The following is a 21,607-nucleotide window of genomic DNA, read 5'->3' on the forward strand; positions in this document are numbered from 1 at the left end:
ATCCAATGGTACCTCATTTTTGAAAATGGGTCATACGGTTCAAAAGTTGCGTGTGTAAACACAAGTCCAACTTTGACCCATTGGTGGCGCTAGAGTGCCCGAGTATGGGACATGAAACTTTGTGAATTGGACCAGGGGACTGTCCCCAATGAGTGTGCCAAATTTCACAACTTTCGACCAAGCGCTTCTAGGGCCTGCCATAGACACCCAGTCTTAAGAAGTATAATAATAATAATAATAATAATAATACTAACAATAACAATAGGTGCCTCGCAGCTTCGCTGCTTGGCCCCTAAATATAGCTGCAAGCAGCAATGGAGGGGCCAAGCAGTCCAGAGCAGGACATGGCCTCCATAGCACTTGTGCAACAATTAAGTCACAACAACCTGTTGCACTCATGCAACACACCAAGTTTGGTTGAAATATATGTTTGTGTTCAAGAGTACTGAGAGTTCAAAGTTATTTTTCTGGTATAACACTGCAGGCCTCCTCTGCTCCTCATGGGAACGATGAAACCCAAGTTTGGTGACAATCGCGCAAATGGTTGCTGAGATATGCTCTTGCGCCTCGTTTGGCGGCTTCGCCACCGCTTTTGATCGTCTCTACCGAACAAACGTTTTTGAAAATTGAAAATTCATCTGATTGCTTTTGTGAAACTGGGTCTAAAGATCATCTTTGCCAAATTTGGTAAACATTGGACAAAAATTGTGGCGTGCAAAAGGTTTTTACACTTTTCCATGAAATCCAAAATGGCGGCCACGTCCGTTCGAATTTTATGAAAAGTTATTAATAGTCAGGCTTGATATCTCACAAGACATCAACAGACAAAGAAATTACTTTATTAAGGTAAACACTTCAACAGTTATTAGCGTAAACACGTTTATGCTTCAGGCCACGCCCCCTTTTAGTCACATGACACAATCTTTGGAGGACATCCTCAGAATAAGGTTCCGAGGCGGCGTACCAAATTTAGTTTCACTGCCTCAAACAACTGCTGAGATATGACTTCACTTCCTGTTTGGTGGCTTTTCTGCTGATTTTGATTGGCTGTCACGGACAAACGTTTGTGGGTATCAAAATGCTCTACCATAACTTTTGTGCGGCTTGGTCTGAAGAGCATATCTGGTAATTTTGAAGAAGATTTGACAAAGATTGTAGGAGGAGTAGGCTTTCAAAGGTTTTTGATAAAACCGGAAATAGCGGAAAATCTATATAACCGGAAATTGACCCCATAGGGTGCGTTGAACTCGTCTTGGTCCAGGGAATCCAATGGTACCTCATTTTTGAAAATGGGTCATACGGTTCAAAAGTTGCGTGTGTAAACACAAGTCCAACTTTGACCCATTGGTGGCGCTAGAGTGCCCGAGTATGGGACATGAAACTTTGTGAATTGGACCAGGGGACTGTCCCCAATGAGTGTGCCAAATTTCACAACTTTCGACCAAGCGCTTCTAGGGCCTGCCATAGACACCCAGTCTTAAGAAGTATAATAATAATAATAATAATAATAATACTAACAATAACAATAGGTGCCTCGCAGCTTCGCTGCTTGGCCCCTAAATATAGCTGCAAGCAGCAATGGAGGGGCCAAGCAGTCCAGAGCAGGACATGGCCTCCATAGCACTTGTGCAACAATTAAGTCACAACAACCTGTTGCACTCATGCAACACACCAAGTTTGGTTGAAATATATGTTTGTGTTCAAGAGTACTGAGAGTTCAAAGTTATTTTTCTGGTATAACACTGCAGGCCTCCTCTGCTCCTCATGGGAACGATGAAACCCAAGTTTGGTGACAATCGCGCAAATGGTTGCTGAGATATGCTCTTGCGCCTCGTTTGGCGGCTTCGCCACCGCTTTTGATCGTCTCTACCGAACAAACGTTTTTGAAAATTGAAAATTCATCTGATTGCTTTTGTGAAACTGGGTCTAAAGATCATCTTTGCCAAATTTGGTAAACATTGGACAAAAATTGTGGCGTGCAAAAGGTTTTTACACTTTTCCATGAAATCCAAAATGGCGGCCACGTCCGTTCGAATTTTATGAAAAGTTATTAATAGTCAGGCTTGATATCTCACAAGACATCAACAGACAAAGAAATTACTTTATTAAGGTAAACACTTCAACAGTTATTAGCGTAAACACGTTTATGCTTCAGGCCACGCCCCCTTTTAGTCACATGACACAATCTTTGGAGGACATCCTCAGAATAAGGTTCCGAGGCGGCGTACCAAATTTAGTTTCACTGCCTCAAACAACTGCTGAGATATGACTTCACTTCCTGTTTGGTGGCTTTTCTGCTGATTTTGATTGGCTGTCACGGACAAACGTTTGTGGGTATCAAAATGCTCTACCATAACTTTTGTGCGGCTTGGTCTGAAGAGCATATCTGGTAATTTTGAAGAAGATTTGACAAAGATTGTAGGAGGAGTAGGCTTTCAAAGGTTTTTGATAAAACCGGAAATAGCGGAAAATCTATATAACCGGAAATTGACCCCATAGGGTGCGTTGAACTCGTCTTGGTCCAGGGAATCCAATGGTACCTCATTTTTGAAAATGGGTCATACGGTTCAAAAGTTGCGTGTGTAAACACAAGTCCAACTTTGACCCATTGGTGGCGCTAGAGTGCCCAAGTATGGGACATGAAACTTTGTGAATTGGACCAGGGGACTGTCCCTAATGAGTGTGCCAAATTTCACAACTTTCGACCAAGCGCTTCTAGGGCCTGCCATAGACACCCAGTCTTAAGAAGTATAATAATAATAATAATAATAATACTAACAATAACAATAGGTGCCTCGCAGCTTCGCTGCTTGGCCCCTAAATATAGCTGCAAGCAGCAATGGAGGGGCCAAGCAGTCCAGAGCAGGACATGGCCTCCATAGCACTTGTGCAACAATTAAGTCACAACAACCTGTTGCACTCATGCAACACACCAAGTTTGGTTGAAATATATGTTTGTGTTCAAGAGTACTGAGAGTTCAAAGTTATTTTTCTGGTATAACACTGCAGGCCTCCTCTGCTCCTCATGGGAACGATGAAACCCAAGTTTGGTGACAATCGCGCAAATGGTTGCTGAGATATGCTCTTGCGCCTCGTTTGGCGGCTTCGCCACCGCTTTTGATCGTCTCTACCGAACAAACGTTTTTGAAAATTGAAAATTCATCTGATTGCTTTTGTGAAACTGGGTCTAAAGATCATCTTTGCCAAATTTGGTAAACATTGGACAAAAATTGTGGCGTGCAAAAGGTTTTTACACTTTTCCATGAAATCCAAAATGGCGGCCACGTCCGTTCGAATTTTATGAAAAGTTATTAATAGTCAGGCTTGATATCTCACAAGACATCAACAGACAAAGAAATTACTTTATTAAGGTAAACACTTCAACAGTTATTAGCGTAAACACGTTTATGCTTCAGGCCACGCCCCCTTTTAGTCACATGACACAATCTTTGGAGGACATCCTCAGAATAAGGTTCCGAGGCGGCGTACCAAATTTAGTTTCACTGCCTCAAACAACTGCTGAGATATGACTTCACTTCCTGTTTGGTGGCTTTTCTGCTGATTTTGATTGGCTGTCACGGACAAACGTTTGTGGGTATCAAAATGCTCTACCATAACTTTTGTGCGGCTTGGTCTGAAGAGCATATCTGGTAATTTTGAAGAAGATTTGACAAAGATTGTAGGAGGAGTAGGCTTTCAAAGGTTTTTGATAAAACCGGAAATAGCGGAAAATCTATATAACCGGAAATTGACCCCATAGGGTGCGTTGAACTCGTCTTGGTCCAGGGAATCCAATGGTACCTCATTTTTGAAAATGGGTCATACGGTTCAAAAGTTGCGTGTGTAAACACAAGTCCAACTTTGACCCATTGGTGGCGCTAGAGTGCCCGAGTATGGGACATGAAACTTTGTGAATTGGACCAGGGGACTGTCCCCAATGAGTGTGCCAAATTTCACAACTTTCGACCAAGCGCTTCTAGGGCCTGCCATAGACACCCAGTCTTAAGAAGTATAATAATAATAATAATAATAATAATACTAACAATAACAATAGGTGCCTCGCAGCTTCGCTGCTTGGCCCCTAAATATAGCTGCAAGCAGCAATGGAGGGGCCAAGCAGTCCAGAGCAGGACATGGCCTCCATAGCACTTGTGCAACAATTAAGTCACAACAACCTGTTGCACTCATGCAACACACCAAGTTTGGTTGAAATATATGTTTGTGTTCAAGAGTACTGAGAGTTCAAAGTTATTTTTCTGGTATAACACTGCAGGCCTCCTCTGCTCCTCATGGGAACGATGAAACCCAAGTTTGGTGACAATCGCGCAAATGGTTGCTGAGATATGCTCTTGCGCCTCGTTTGGCGGCTTCGCCACCGCTTTTGATCGTCTCTACCGAACAAACGTTTTTGAAAATTGAAAATTCATCTGATTGCTTTTGTGAAACTGGGTCTAAAGATCATCTTTGCCAAATTTGGTAAACATTGGACAAAAATTGTGGCGTGCAAAAGGTTTTTACACTTTTCCATGAAATCCAAAATGGCGGCCACGTCCGTTCGAATTTTATGAAAAGTTATTAATAGTCAGGCTTGATATCTCACAAGACATCAACAGACAAAGAAATTACTTTATTAAGGTAAACACTTCAACAGTTATTAGCGTAAACACGTTTATGCTTCAGGCCACGCCCCCTTTTAGTCACATGACACAATCTTTGGAGGACATCCTCAGAATAAGGTTCCGAGGCGGCGTACCAAATTTAGTTTCACTGCCTCAAACAACTGCTGAGATATGACTTCACTTCCTGTTTGGTGGCTTTTCTGCTGATTTTGATTGGCTGTCACGGACAAACGTTTGTGGGTATCAAAATGCTCTACCATAACTTTTGTGCGGCTTGGTCTGAAGAGCATATCTGGTAATTTTGAAGAAGATTTGACAAAGATTGTAGGAGGAGTAGGCTTTCAAAGGTTTTTGATAAAACCGGAAATAGCGGAAAATCTATATAACCGGAAATTGACCCCATAGGGTGCGTTGAACTCGTCTTGGTCCAGGGAATCCAATGGTACCTCATTTTTGAAAATGGGTCATACGGTTCAAAAGTTGCGTGTGTAAACACAAGTCCAACTTTGACCCATTGGTGGCGCTAGAGTGCCCGAGTATGGGACATGAAACTTTGTGAATTGGACCAGGGGACTGTCCCCAATGAGTGTGCCAAATTTCACAACTTTCGACCAAGCGCTTCTAGGGCCTGCCATAGACACCCAGTCTTAAGAAGTATAATAATAATAATAATAATAATAATACTAACAATAACAATAGGTGCCTCGCAGCTTCGCTGCTTGGCCCCTAAATATAGCTGCAAGCAGCAATGGAGGGGCCAAGCAGTCCAGAGCAGGACATGGCCTCCATAGCACTTGTGCAACAATTAAGTCACAACAACCTGTTGCACTCATGCAACACACCAAGTTTGGTTGAAATATATGTTTGTGTTCAAGAGTACTGAGAGTTCAAAGTTATTTTTCTGGTATAACACTGCAGGCCTCCTCTGCTCCTCATGGGAACGATGAAACCCAAGTTTGGTGACAATCGCGCAAATGGTTGCTGAGATATGCTCTTGCGCCTCGTTTGGCGGCTTCGCCACCGCTTTTGATCGTCTCTACCGAACAAACGTTTTTGAAAATTGAAAATTCATCTGATTGCTTTTGTGAAACTGGGTCTAAAGATCATCTTTGCCAAATTTGGTAAACATTGGACAAAAATTGTGGCGTGCAAAAGGTTTTTACACTTTTCCATGAAATCCAAAATGGCGGCCACGTCCGTTCGAATTTTATGAAAAGTTATTAATAGTCAGGCTTGATATCTCACAAGACATCAACAGACAAAGAAATTACTTTATTAAGGTAAACACTTCAACAGTTATTAGCGTAAACACGTTTATGCTTCAGGCCACGCCCCCTTTTAGTCACATGACACAATCTTTGGAGGACATCCTCAGAATAAGGTTCCGAGGCGGCGTACCAAATTTAGTTTCACTGCCTCAAACAACTGCTGAGATATGACTTCACTTCCTGTTTGGTGGCTTTTCTGCTGATTTTGATTGGCTGTCACGGACAAACGTTTGTGGGTATCAAAATGCTCTACCATAACTTTTGTGCGGCTTGGTCTGAAGAGCATATCTGGTAATTTTGAAGAAGATTTGACAAAGATTGTAGGAGGAGTAGGCTTTCAAAGGTTTTTGATAAAACCGGAAATAGCGGAAAATCTATATAACCGGAAATTGACCCCATAGGGTGCGTTGAACTCGTCTTGGTCCAGGGAATCCAATGGTACCTCATTTTTGAAAATGGGTCATACGGTTCAAAAGTTGCGTGTGTAAACACAAGTCCAACTTTGACCCATTGGTGGCGCTAGAGTGCCCGAGTATGGGACATGAAACTTTGTGAATTGGACCAGGGGACTGTCCCCAATGAGTGTGCCAAATTTCACAACTTTCGACCAAGCGCTTCTAGGGCCTGCCATAGACACCCAGTCTTAAGAAGTATAATAATAATAATAATAATAATAATACTAACAATAACAATAGGTGCCTCGCAGCTTCGCTGCTTGGCCCCTAAATATAGCTGCAAGCAGCAATGGAGGGGCCAAGCAGTCCAGAGCAGGACATGGCCTCCATAGCACTTGTGCAACAATTAAGTCACAACAACCTGTTGCACTCATGCAACACACCAAGTTTGGTTGAAATATATGTTTGTGTTCAAGAGTACTGAGAGTTCAAAGTTATTTTTCTGGTATAACACTGCAGGCCTCCTCTGCTCCTCATGGGAACGATGAAACCCAAGTTTGGTGACAATCGCGCAAATGGTTGCTGAGATATGCTCTTGCGCCTCGTTTGGCGGCTTCGCCACCGCTTTTGATCGTCTCTACCGAACAAACGTTTTTGAAAATTGAAAATTAATCTGATTGCTTTTGTGAAACTGGGTCTAAAGATCATCTTTGCCAAATTTGGTAAACATTGGACAAAAATTGTGGCGTGCAAAAGGTTTTTACACTTTTCCATGAAATCCAAAATGGCGGCCACGTCCGTTCGAATTTTATGAAAAGTTATTAATAGTCAGGCTTGATATCTCACAAGACATCAACAGACAAAGAAACTACTTTATTAAGGTAAACACTTCAACAGTTATTAGCGTAAACACGTTTATGCTTCAGGCCACGCCCCCTTTTAGTCACATGACACAATCTTTGGAGGACATCCTCAGAATAAGGTTCCGAGGCGGCGTACCAAATTTAGTTTCACTGCCTCAAACAACTGCTGAGATATGACTTCACTTCCTGTTTGGTGGCTTTTCTGCTGATTTTGATTGGCTGTCACGGACAAACGTTTGTGGGTATCAAAATGCTCTACCATAACTTTTGTGCGGCTTGGTCTGAAGAGCATATCTGGTAATTTTGAAGAAGATTTGACAAAGATTGTAGGAGGAGTAGGCTTTCAAAGGTTTTTGATAAAACCGGAAATAGCGGAAAATCTATATAACCGGAAATTGACCCCATAGTGTGCGTTGAACTCGTCTTGGTCCAGGGAATCCAATGGTACCTCATTTTTGAAAATGGGTCATACGGTTCAAAAGTTGCGTGTGTAAACACAAGTCCAACTTTGACCCATTGGTGGCGCTAGAGTGCCCGAGTATGGGACATGAAACTTTGTGAATTGGACCAGGGGACTGTCCCCAATGAGTGTGCCAAATTTCACAACTTTCGACCAAGCGCTTCTAGGGCCTGCCATAGACACCCAGTCTTAAGAAGTATAATAATAATAATAATAATACTAACAATAACAATAGGTGCCTCGCAGCTTCGCTGCTTGGCCCCTAAATATAGCTGCAAGCAGCAATGGAGGGGCCAAGCAGTCCAGAGCAGGACATGGCCTCCATAGCACTTGTGCAACAATTAAGTCACAACAACCTGTTGCACTCATGCAACACACCAAGTTTGGTTGAAATATATGTTTGTGTTCAAGAGTACTGAGAGTTCAAAGTTATTTTTCTGGTATAACACTGCAGGCCTCCTCTGCTCCTCATGGGAACGATGAAACCCAAGTTTGGTGACAATCGCGCAAATGGTTGCTGAGATATGCTCTTGCGCCTCGTTTGGCGGCTTCGCCACCGCTTTTGATCGTCTCTACCGAACAAACGTTTTTGAAAATTGAAAATTCATCTGATTGCTTTTGTGAAACTGGGTCTAAAGATCATCTTTGCCAAATTTGGTAAACATTGGACAAAAATTGTGGCGTGCAAAAGGTTTTTACACTTTTCCATGAAATCCAAAATGGCGGCCACGTCCGTTCGAATTTTATGAAAAGTTATTAATAGTCAGGCTTGATATCTCACAAGACATCAACAGACAAAGAAATTACTTTATTAAGGTAAACACTTCAACAGTTATTAGCGTAAACACGTTTATGCTTCAGGCCACGCCCCCTTTTAGTCACATGACACAATCTTTGGAGGACATCCTCAGAATAAGGTTCCGAGGCGGCGTACCAAATTTAGTTTCACTGCCTCAAACAACTGCTGAGATATGACTTCACTTCCTGTTTGGTGGCTTTTCTGCTGATTTTGATTGGCTGTCACGGACAAACGTTTGTGGGTATCAAAATGCTCTACCATAACTTTTGTGCGGCTTGGTCTGAAGAGCATATCTGGTAATTTTGAAGAAGATTTGACAAAGATTGTAGGAGGAGTAGGCTTTCAAAGGTTTTTGATAAAACCGGAAATAGCGGAAAATCTATATAACCGGAAATTGACCCCATAGTGTGCGTTGAACTCGTCTTGGTCCAGGGAATCCAATGGTACCTCATTTTTGAAAATGGGTCATACGGTTCAAAAGTTGCGTGTGTAAACACAAGTCCAACTTTGACCCATTGGTGGCGCTAGAGTGCCCGAGTATGGGACATGAAACTTTGTGAATTGGACCAGGGGACTGTCCCCAATGAGTGTGCCAAATTTCACAACTTTCGACCAAGCGCTTCTAAGGCCTGCCATAGACACCCAGTCTTAAGAAGTATAATAATAATAATAATAATAATAATACTAACAATAACAATAGGTGCCTCGCAGCTTCGCTGCTTGGCCCCTAAATATAGCTGCAAGCAGCAATGGAGGGGCCAAGCAGTCCAGAGCAGGACATGGCCTCCATAGCACTTGTGCAACAATTAAGTCACAACAACCTGTTGCACTCATGCAACACACCAAGTTTGGTTGAAATATATGTTTGTGTTCAAGAGTACTGAGAGTTCAAAGTTATTTTTCTGGTATAACACTGCAGGCCTCCTCTGCTCCTCATGGGAACGATGAAACCCAAGTTTGGTGACAATCGCGCAAATGGTTGCTGAGATATGCTCTTGCGCCTCGTTTGGCGGCTTCGCCACCGCTTTTGATCGTCTCTACCGAACAAACGTTTTTGAAAATTGAAAATTCATCTGATTGCTTTTGTGAAACTGGGTCTAAAGATCATCTTTGCCAAATTTGGTAAACATTGGACAAAAATTGTGGCGTGCAAAAGGTTTTTACACTTTTCCATGAAATCCAAAATGGCGGCCACGTCCGTTCGAATTTTATGAAAAGTTATTAATAGTCAGGCTTGATATCTCACAAGACATCAACAGACAAAGAAATTACTTTATTAAGGTAAACACTTCAACAGTTATTAGCGTAAACACGTTTATGCTTCAGGCCACGCCCCCTTTTAGTCACATGACACAATCTTTGGAGGACATCCTCAGAATAAGGTTCCGAGGCGGCGTACCAAATTTAGTTTCACTGCCTCAAACAACTGCTGAGATATGACTTCACTTCCTGTTTGGTGGCTTTTCTGCTGATTTTGATTGGCTGTCACGGACAAACGTTTGTGGGTATCAAAATGCTCTACCATAACTTTTGTGCGGCTTGGTCTGAAGAGCATATCTGGTAATTTTGAAGAAGATTTGACAAAGATTGTAGGAGGAGTAGGCTTTCAAAGGTTTTTGATAAAACCGGAAATAGCGGAAAATCTATATAACCGGAAATTGACCCCATAGGGTGCGTTGAACTCGTCTTGGTCCAGGGAATCCAATGGTACCTCATTTTTGAAAATGGGTCATACGGTTCAAAAGTTGCGTGTGTAAACACAAGTCCAACTTTGACCCATTGGTGGCGCTAGAGTGCCCAAGTATGGGACATGAAACTTTGTGAATTGGACCAGGGGACTGTCCCTAATGAGTGTGCCAAATTTCACAACTTTCGACCAAGCGCTTCTAGGGCCTGCCATAGACACCCAGTCTTAAGAAGTATAATAATAATAATAAATATAGCTGCAAGCAGCAATGAGGTGGCCAAGCAATAGAATGACCCATAAAACATGTTTTACATCCTCAGAAGAGGGTTAAGAGTACACGCAACAAGTTTGGTGCGAATCCATCAAAGATTTGCTGAGATACGACCCAACTTCCTGTTTGCTGGCTTAACGGCACATTTTGATTGGCCGTAACGGGCAAACGGTTTTGAAAATCCAAAAAACATATGATGGCTTTTGTGAGGCTTGGTCTGAAGATGATCTCTGCCAAATTTGGTGAAGATTGGATAACATTTGTAGGAGGAGTACAGAAAAAACGTTTTTTCAGTAATTCAAAATGGCGGCCGCATCAATTCGGCTGTTATCACAAGTTATCATGTGTCACACACGGGATGTCCCAAGATATCATGAGACAAAGGAATCACTTAATAAAGGCAAACGAATCAACAGTTATTGGCCAAAACACATTTTTGCATCCTGCGGCCACGCCCAGTGATCACATGACACCAAATTGTTTGGACATCCTCAGATGAGGGTTCCGAGTCATCATACCAAGTTTGGTGTTGATTTCTCAAGGATTGGCTGAGATATGACCCAACTTCCTGTTTGGTGTCTTTGCTGCCGATTTTGATTGGCTGTACCGGACAAACGGTTTTGAAAATCAAAAATCTTTGGATAACTTCTGTGAGGGTTGCTCTGACGATGATGTGTGCCAATTCTGGGGAAGATTAAAGAAAAATTGTAGGAGGAGTAGGCTTTCAAAGGTTTTCGATAAAACCGGAAATGGCGGAAAATCTATATAACCGGAAATTGACGTCATAGGGTGTGTTGAACTCGACTTGACCCAGGGAATCCAATGGTACCTCATTTTTGAAAATCGGTCATACGGTTCAAAAGTTACGTGTGTAGTCTAATAAGAAAAGGTAGAAACACTTAAGTGGCTTCGCCGCTTCGCGGCTTGGCCACCAATAAGAAAAGGTAGAAACACTTAAGTGGCTTCGCCGCTTCGCGGCTTGGCCACCAATAATAATAATAAAACTAACAATAACAATAGGTTTCCTCCTTACGGAGGAATCCTAACTAGAGAGGGTACAATTTCTGGGGAAATTGGAGGGTGTGCTTGCTTGCGTCGGTTGCACAGGGGTCCGTTTTTGAATGACATTTTTACAACTGATATTTCTGTATATGTTATATAAAAATGCATACTTATTATTTATAAAGATTACATAGATTTAAAAGCATATTTTTTTTGCTGCTCATTTACAACTGAAAATACGAGTGAAGTGTAGAATGAAATAGATGTCTTCTCATTTCCCCTGCAAGAGGCAGCCTCATCGTTGAATCAAAACTAATAAATTTGGCAGACCGGTGTAAAAATTGACCTAATCTCTATGATTTAAACGTAATTTTAAGTTTTTCCCTTCTCATGATATTTTCAGGCATTTAGCCTACTCATTGCATTCATTCATTAATAAAGAACCCCCTTTGAAGATTATTCTACGACGTTACCCGGCAGTAGAAGATGGAATCGCGATTCAAACAGTACCATCTGCTAACTGAAAATATGCCCCCCAAAACGTAAATAAGCTTGACATTTATTTAGTGGAAAATCGCTCATTTATAAAAAGCTCACTGGTAGCGATCATTGTCAGTAACAACGCAAAATGCGATATAGCCCTGTGTGGAGAAGCTGCCCCGGTAAATTGTACTACTACGGTACAGTACTAGACTACTGCTGTGTTCGTCTTGGTAGCGATTGCGTTGGTTGAATTGGATTTAACGTTCCGTTGTACGGTTTAAGCTGAAATTAATTATTTTCATGAACAGATTGACAACGTTTAGGCTGTGGCAATGAAGTTCAGGTTAGTAGTTAGATAGACTTTTGATTTAAGTAAGGGGAGTGCCGAACATGTTCTGTCGCCGTTTGACTTCCTAAACAGCTGTGTAAGTTAGATGTTTTTGTCGTGTGTCTCGCGTAAGCTACAGCGTTGCAGTGAGCTACACTGGTTTGAAACCACAGGTAATGGTAATTTCACCAACAAATCGTTTACTAATGTCAGAATAAATCCTACAACGAAAATGTATATGTGAGGAATGTTTATTTTAACGATTGAAAACAGATAACGCTACATCATAGACCACTGTAGTATGTGTTGCCCGGGCAACACAGGCTAATGTCATGATGCTAATACTTCAGTGAAATAGTAGACTACTGTTTCCGAAAGTAGATGTACTTCCTTAATAATATCAGCTTATACTGTACATTACACATCACAATTGTGTGTCATATCACAAAGTAAAATGAGTAAATAGTTATCACCCTGGCCTCTTTGCTTGTGGCGTTTCTGCAGCTGCCTTGCAGTAAAGCTATAGTTAGCCTAGCTATCCCCCAAGTTAACAGATGCGAAACGAATGTTCTGCCAAAGGTAGTCACGCGTGTTTTCGTGACGTTAGTGACGTAGTGACCTTAGTAACGTCAGTGACTGTGGCTAGCAAATTAGCCACCGTTAGCTTCACTTTTCGCCACAAAAACTTAACTTCAGCCTAAACCATGCAACGGAACGTAAATTCCAATAGAAGCAACTCAATCGCTACCAAGACGAAACTTTTGACACCTACGTTGTCTATGTAGGCCAAATATTGACTGAGTTTTAGGGGGGCAAAAAAAAATAAAAAAAAAAATAATAATATATATGTGCGAGAACAAAGGTTGTGCTCTCGCCGAAGGCTTGAGCACACCCAACTAGACTAGAGAGGGTACAATTTCTGGGGAAATTGTAGGGTGTGCTTGCTTGCATCGGTTGCACAGGGGTCCGTATTTACATTTACATTTAGTCATTTAGCAGACGCTCTTATCCAGAGCGACTTACAGTAAGTACAGGGACATTCCCCCGAGGCAAGTAGGGTGAAGTGCCTTGCCCAAGGACACAACGTCATCTGGCACGGCCGGGAATCGAACTGGCAACCTTCTGATTACAAGCCCGCTTCCCTAACCGCTCTGCCACCTGACTCCCGTATTTCTGTATATTTTATATAAAAATGCATACTTATTATTTATAAATATTACATAGATTTAAAAGCATATATTTGTTGCTGCTCATTTACAACTCAAAATACGAGTGAAGTGTAGAATGAAATAGATGTCTTCTCATTTCCCCTGCAAGAGGCAGCCTCATAGCTGAATCAAAACGAATAAATTTGGCAGAGCGATGTAAAAATGTACCTAATCTCTATGATTTAAACATCCTTTTAAGTTTTCCCTTCTCGTGATATTTTCAGGCATTTAGCCTACTCATTGCATTCATTCATTAATAAAGAACCCCCTTTGAAGATTATTCTACGACGTTACCGGCAGTAGAAGATGGAATCGCGATTCAAACAGTACCATCTGCTAACTGAAAATATGCCCCCAAAAACGTAAATAACCTTGACATTTATTTAGTGGAAAATCGCTCATTGATAAAAAGCTCACTGGTAGCGATCATTATCAGTAACAACGCAAAATTCGATATAGCCCTGTGTGGAGAAGCTGCCCCGGTAAATTCTACTACGGTACAGTACTAGACTACTGCTGTGTTCGTCTCAGTAGCGATTGCGTTGGTTGAATTGGATTTAACGTTCCGTTGTACGGTTTAAGCTGAAATTAATTATTTTCATGAACAGATTGACAACGTTTAGGCTGTGGCAATGAAGTTCAGGTTAGTAGTTAGATAGACTGTTGATTTAAGTAAGGGGAGTGCCGAACATGTTCTGTCGCCGTTTGTCTTCCTAAACAGCTGTGTATGTTAGATGTTTTTGTCGGGTGTCTCGCGTAGGCTACAGCGTTGCAGTGATACACTGGATTGAAACCACAGGTAATGATAATTTCACCCACAAATCGTTTACTTGTAATCTAATGTCATAATAAATCCTACAACGAAAATGTATATGTGAGGAATGTTTATTTTAACGATTGAAAACAGATAACGCTACATCATAGACCACTGTAGTATGTGTTGCCCGGGCAACAGAGGCTAATGTCATGATGCTAATATTTCAGTGAAATAGTAGACTACCGTTTCCGAAAGTAGATGTGGGCTTACTTCCTTAATGATATCAGCTAATATTGTACATTACACATCACAATTGTGTGTCATATCACAAAGTAAAATGAGTAAATAGTTATCACCCTGGCCTCTTTGCTTGTGGCGTTCCTGCAGCTGCCTTGCAGTAAAGCTATAGTTAGCCTAGCTATCCCCCAAGTTAACAGATGCAAAACAAATGTTCTGCTACAGGTAGTCACACGTGTTTTCGTGACGTTAGTGACGTTAGTAACGTCAGTGACTGTGGCTAGCAAATTAGCCACCATTAGCTTCACTTTTCGCCACAAAAACTTAACTTAAGCCCAAACCATGCAACGGAACGTAAATTCCAATAGAAGCAACGCAATCGCTACCAAGACGAACCTTTTGACACCGCCGTTGTGTATGTAGGCCAAATATTGACTGAGTTTTAGGGGGGCGAAAATAAATAATAAATAAATATATATGTGAGAGAACAAAGGTTGTGCTCTCGCCGAAGGCTTGAGCACACCCAATAAAACTAACAATAACAATAGGTTTCCTCCTTACGGAGGAATCCTAATAATACCACCAATAACAATAGGTTTCCTCCTACCGGAGGAACCCTAATAATAATAATAATAAAACTAACAATAACAATAGGTTTCCTCCTTACGGAGGAATCCTAATAATACCACCAATAACAATAGGGTTCTCCTACCGGAGGAACCCTAAATATAGCTGCAAGCAGCAATGGCGGATTCCTCCAATAAAACTAACAATAACAATAGGTTTCCTCCTTACGGAGGAATCCTAATAATACCACCAATAACAATAGGTTTCCTCCTACCGGAGGAACCCTAATAATAATAATAATAAAACTAACAATAACAATAGGTTTCCTCCTTACGGAGGAATCCTAATAATACCACCAATAACAATAGGGTTCTCCTACCGGAGGAACCCTAAATATAGCTGCAAGCAGCAATGGCGGATTCCTCCTTCAAGATGGCAAAATTGACAGTTACACTGGGATTAACCCGAAGACTTGAAACTAATTTCTGTCAGAAAAAAAAGAAAAAGTTTAGGGCTCTGACTATATTAGAACCCACAACCCTTCACATCGCAACCCTGCGTCTCATCCTACTAAGCCAGGGGTCGGCAACCCAAAATGTTGAAAGAGCCATATTGGACCAAAAAAAACAAAAAACAAATCTGTCTGGAGCCGCAAAAAATTAAAAGCCTTATATTAGCCTTATAATGAAGGCAACACATGCTGTGTCTATAGACCAATTATTTGTTTGTAAACATTGGGATGCGCGCGCAATGTGGCTGCAGAAAACCGGGAAAGGATAGCCTTTATAATGGCTAGAGAAGTACACGGATTATACAAATAGTTCGATTTAAAAAGACCAAAAAGGTCGACAGCCTTTAAGAGAAAAGTTGATTCCCCATTGATTTATCACATCAGAATTTTTATTTGGGTTACGAAAGTCTTGAAATTTGAGTGAGAATGTCGCCCGGTAGACCTCATCTTATGCGGCAGCTATGTCTTCACGTCACAAAGTTCATAATTTTACAGTTTTACAGTCAATGATACACCTTAAAAGTCAAGCAGGGCAGCTTTAAAGAGATATGGGAATTCTGCTTTAACCAGCTGGTCCGATTATTTTTGTGATTTGTGTAAAACTGGCAATCTGAGTGAGACTGCGTCCCCGTTACACTGTTTTGACGTTGTTAGCCTCAGTCAGACTCGGGTTGCTCACTGGCACTGTGCACAATGTTGTATTTCACTCCATTCTCCACTATAAACGTCGGGGAGGACTGCCTTTTGTAGATACAAGCCTGCTGAAGATAGCCTGCATCTCGGATTTCTTTAACCGAGCCTGTTTCATTCGTCATTTGCCTGAGAAAGTGACCTCCGTTAGCCAAGCTAGTTTTGCCCTATCACTTGGTCAGGCTATTTAAAGGTATCGGGGGTCAAGTGACTTTTGTGCATGGACAAATGAAACGTTAATGTACTTGTCCAAAGGACAAGTGCCTCAAAAAGTTAATGTCAAGCTCTGAAATCCAGTGGCCAGAGATATATGATGACCTGATTGACACTCCAAGTGTATTATACCTGGGAGAAGTTCGTCTTTTGCAGCCGACATGTGCAGTTGAGCATGCTTGACGTAGGGTGATAATTGGTCTATACTTTCATACTTTCATATTCGCCGCAGCGACTTGAAAATTGCCATTAATATGTTTGTGAATTTGTGACGAATCAGGTGATAGAGGAAGACATATATGAGAAGAGATGTGAACGCACAGCTGGGGGAACCAGTTAGCGTGGAAACCAGTTGGGCTACAACACCGGATCTGGGTCATGATCGGGCCAAACCATTTTGGCTACCTGGGATTCGGTCTCCCTGGTGCATAGGCTTATTACAAAGACTTTCACGCCCTAAATCAAAATTCTGAGCCGACAGGTCTGTGGGGAATTGCTTTTTCTCCTGTAGGCTGCCCTCCTCGACCTTTTTGATGAATCGCGGAGATGCAAAATGATTCACTAATTAAAAACACAGAGGAAAAAAGCTAGAGCTACAGTAGCTACTTTTCGAGTTCGGTTTTCCGTCACTTCAGACTCACGAACTAAAGGTCTAAAAGTGCGAAAACCTTCACCATAATTCAAGAGTAGTGTACTTTCACGAACCCAATCATTGAATCTAGCTTAAAATGTGTAAAAATAGGTGATATGACTTATTCCAGTTTAAAACAACAATGGCCGCCGAAAAATAATTTATATTCGTAACGGCGAGCTGCGATTGGAAGCAAAATGAAAAAGGAGCTAAAAACCGAGGGTGGGGGGTTGGTCAGCACACAATTTCCAGAAAGGATGTGTGTGTCTCGCCAAGCTCGCGCGTGTGTCAAGTAGGGTGACCACCAGGGATGGAAATGACATTTTTTGTCCACCCGCCACTGTGGCTGGTGGATTTCAAAATCTACCAGCCACTCAATGTTTTTACCAGCCACTTTCTTGTTTTTAACCGATAATGTGTAACTGCATGTAAAAATGTATACTACAAGATCTACAATACTAAAGCAGTTTATTTAATCTCAAGTCTCAATGAAACACTGACACTTTCTCTTTCTCTCTTATACATACACAAACCACGAACTGATATACATTTCATTAAATGAGTGATGAATGAAACTATTAGTTTTGGCATGGTAAGGTGAACCCCATTATCGTTTCATCCCGCTCCACAGTCTGGCATCTACACAATCTTTAGCTCATAAAAAAGAACGAGTTGTGCTTAACTACCAAAAAAAAGTTTGTCGCTAACATTCCAGTCGATTGTCGATGCGTCTATGTTTTATGCAGAACCATAGACATATATATATGTCTATGTGCAGAACTAGTTTGTTCAGAGCGTAATAGGATTTTGGTGGCACGGTTCGACACATGATTGTTCTACACCAACAAGGTAGCTGCTTTTAGTCCACATGGATGGATATGGTTGGTAAATAGAGGATGGGACCTTGCACGTCACCTGGATGACCATAAATTCGGCCCCTGACAGTGTTTTGCATGTGATACACTGCGGCTGCAAAAGTGCCTGTGAGACAGGCAGATGTTCCTGTTTTTCGCTAGGATTGTCTCGCACAGACTTATTGTAACATTCAATTCACTTGGGAGTACAAAGGCACTTAGGAATGATTGGCTGGACCTGATGTTAGTTTCCTCCAGGATCACAATGACTCTTATTGAGAGACTTGTTGCTCCTGTTGGTTTGTTGTAACTGTCTTAAAATTATTTTACTCGCTCTGAAACATATTATTGTTGCTTGCTTTTTCCACAGGTACACTCTTGCACTTTTGAGGTTCTTGCTGCTCAATTGTAACTTGTCTAACTACATGCTCTTATTGTTCTTCCCTTTGGGACTTATTTGGTTTCACAATGTATGCTTCATGTTTGGCTACCCGCAATGTTTGGGGCTATCTCATTGTTATGATCAGTGACCTATAAGCACTTTTGTAAAACTCTCTCTTGGAAGTCGCTTTGGATAAAAGCGTCTGCTAAATGCATAAATGTAAATGTAATTCATTAATTCTTCCACGAATGAAAACAACACTGATCAACCATAAAAACAATCTTTATGAAAAGTATGAAATATGATATATAAAACTATACAAAACAGAATAAGGAATAACAGATTAAGGACACACAGTCCTCACTGTCAGTGTCAGGACAGTTATCTTCCAGTTCCTCAGTTTCTTCTGTGTTGGCACAATTACTACAACGACTTAAGTCTGTGCAACAGTCCTAGCGAAAAACAGGAACATCTGCCTGTCTCACATGCACTTTTGCAGCCGCAGTGTATCACATGCAAAACACTGTCAGGGGCCGAATTTCTGGTCATCCAGGTGACGTGCAAGGTCCCATCCTCTATTTGCCTACCATATCCATCCATGTGGACAAAAAGCAGCTACCTTATTGGTGTAGAACGATCACGTGTCGAACCGTGCCACCAAAATTCTATTACGCTCTAAAGAAACTAGTTCTGCATAAAAGATAGAAGCATGACAATCGACGGGAATTTTAGCGACAAACTTTTTTTGGTAGCTTAGCACGACTTGTTCTTTTTTATGAGCTAAAGATTGTGTAGATGCCAGACTGTGGAGCGGGAATCATTTTCTAAAAGACTTATTGTGGTTCACCTTGCGGCCTAATACAGAGCAGTACATTATCAGATTTGTCTCGTCGTAAACTAACCAATCGCGGGACTCCCCATTGTCTGCTTTTCTCAATCGTTCTTTAAAAAAATGTTTTTGGACTTTCGCGTCTTTGTCCACTGGCTCCTCCTGAGATGTTTTGTCAGCGGACCTCTTAACGCCTGCGATGTAACGCCACATTTTTTGGAAGGTGCGCCGCCTCTAAAGCGTCGTGGTGAAACAGTATGCTATTTTTATTTACCCGCCACGGTGGCCCGTAGGTGAAGCAAGTTTACCCGCCACAACACAAAATCACCCGCATTTGGCTGGTGGCGGGTGCTAATTTCCATCCCTGGTGACCACCTGTCCCGCTTTGGGCTGTATCGCACAGCATTTTCAATATGGGACGTGCGGGACAAGGGGTGAAAATGCTGTGCGACACAACACAAAGCGGGACAATCTGTGTATCACCACAGCGCCCCCTATGGCAGGTTGTGTACTAGCAAGACCTCATAAATATTCACACAGTGTCTTATGCTGATTGGTTGTCTGCAGGAAGGTCCTGATAGTTACTACACTATCCTTCTAATTCACGTCGCTATTTACACAGGGGATGAGTTGGCAATATGATAAAAGAAAAATGTATAATAAACCATTTATCTTGAAATATTGAATGAAATTAACAAAACATTATGTAAGTAAATTTGTTTTCTTACTCCTGAATAAATCAAACATTATGCTCTTTAGAAACAAAAAAGGAATTCTTCTTTTGTCACCTCTTCTATCAACGTGGTACAATCCGTCGAGTTCTGCCGCGAACCATTACTCTTTAATTGAACACCTTTCATTCCTTTGCGTGGAGGACGAGGTAAGACCCATTTAATATACCTTACACATTTAGGTACATATTGTTATGTAATTATGCAGAATGGTGTAGGTTACTTGATGTTTGGATGCACCAAAGCATCTGATCTACGACAGTTTAGCTAGTTATTAGCAAGCGGCCAGTGACGTGCGGTGAGGTTTGTGGCTGGGGAGGCACGTAGGCCTACTGACTCTTTCGAAATCAGATTTACAAATATATGAATTCAACAGAGCAGCTGCTTGCACATTGATTAATGGTTATGTTTCATATCCCTAACAAGTAACTCTAGCAGGTAGTAGCATTGCTACGAGTATTATGCTAGGTTGCTAGGTAACGGAAGGAAGCTAACTAAAGCTAGCTAGCTTCCGTTTTGGAAAAATAACTCTGGTGGAAGCGTCGGTAATATTTAGAATTCACGCATCTAAAGGACCTTAGATGCGTGAGTTCTAAATATTACTAAGATTACTGATATTACTAATTACTACTAATATTACTAACCATTATTAATTCATACTTTTCACATACAATAACATTAAATCATATTGTATACAGTAATGTGTTGTTGCTCAAGTTAACAACATCTGATCTTTGCAGGAGATGGCAGGAACAAGGCCACAGAGAGCAAAAAGAAATCCCAAACATGATACCAGTTATTATTGCTCCTTAGATGAAGATAAGGAAGGGTTTGATGTAAAATATATTAATTCATTTAAAGGTGAGTTTATTTAGAAAAGGTTTCCAGAGTTTATTACACAAAGATTTTTTTAATTTTTCACTTATAATCTATTTTTTAACTGCACATTAGGAGAATAGATCTTGTTTTATGATCATTATGATCAGAACATCTTTCTTATTTCAAAGGAGACAAGCAACTGCTCAAAATAGAAGCTGTTATTTAGTTTTTTCTTGGGAAGATAATTGTATATCTAGATAGATACTTTATTATTTAATAATTGTTTATGGATTAATCCACAGAAACATTTTAGAAAAGTTTTAACATTTTAAAAAGTTTAACTAATCACAGAAAGACATCAAATAAATCAATTAACTGATTTTGAAAAAGTGAATAATCTCAATTGCTACTATTTGACATCTCTGCATTGTTTAAAGTTTATTATTCTACTTTGTTTATTATATGTACCTCCAGGTCAGGGTGTGTTCAGCTGCCGGTGCTTTCAAAACAGAGATTTCCTTATTGAGTACAGAGGGGAAGTCATAAGTAGAAAGGAACAAGAAAACCGATTGAAAGTTTATCATGATGCACTCAAGGTTTTTATGTTTCATTTCCAGTTCAATGGACAACAGTTATGGTATGTGACTGTTTTAAAGTGTTTTTTTTTTCTAAATTTTTATCTTAACACAGTGATGTCAACATTTTCTGCCTCATCATCAGTAAAAGTAGTTTCTGTTATGAAATACAGTGCCAGATGAATATTTTGAGTTGGTGGAGGAATATTTTTCAGACATGCTAACACTAAATATGCTAAATCATTTTCCTTACGTGGTGTAATTATTCTTATTGCATACTTGATATTTCAGTGTTGATGCTGCCAGAGAGGATGGATCATTAGGGAGACTGGTAAATGATGATGAGGCGAATCCAAACAGCAAAATGAAAGTTACAAGAGTGGATGGAAGACCCTATCTCTTTTTATTTGCACTCAAAGATATTGGTC

Source organism: Osmerus eperlanus, chromosome 2, assembly GCF_963692335.1.
Source record: "Osmerus eperlanus chromosome 2, fOsmEpe2.1, whole genome shotgun sequence".
NCBI lineage: Eukaryota > Metazoa > Chordata > Actinopteri > Osmeriformes > Osmeridae > Osmerus > Osmerus eperlanus.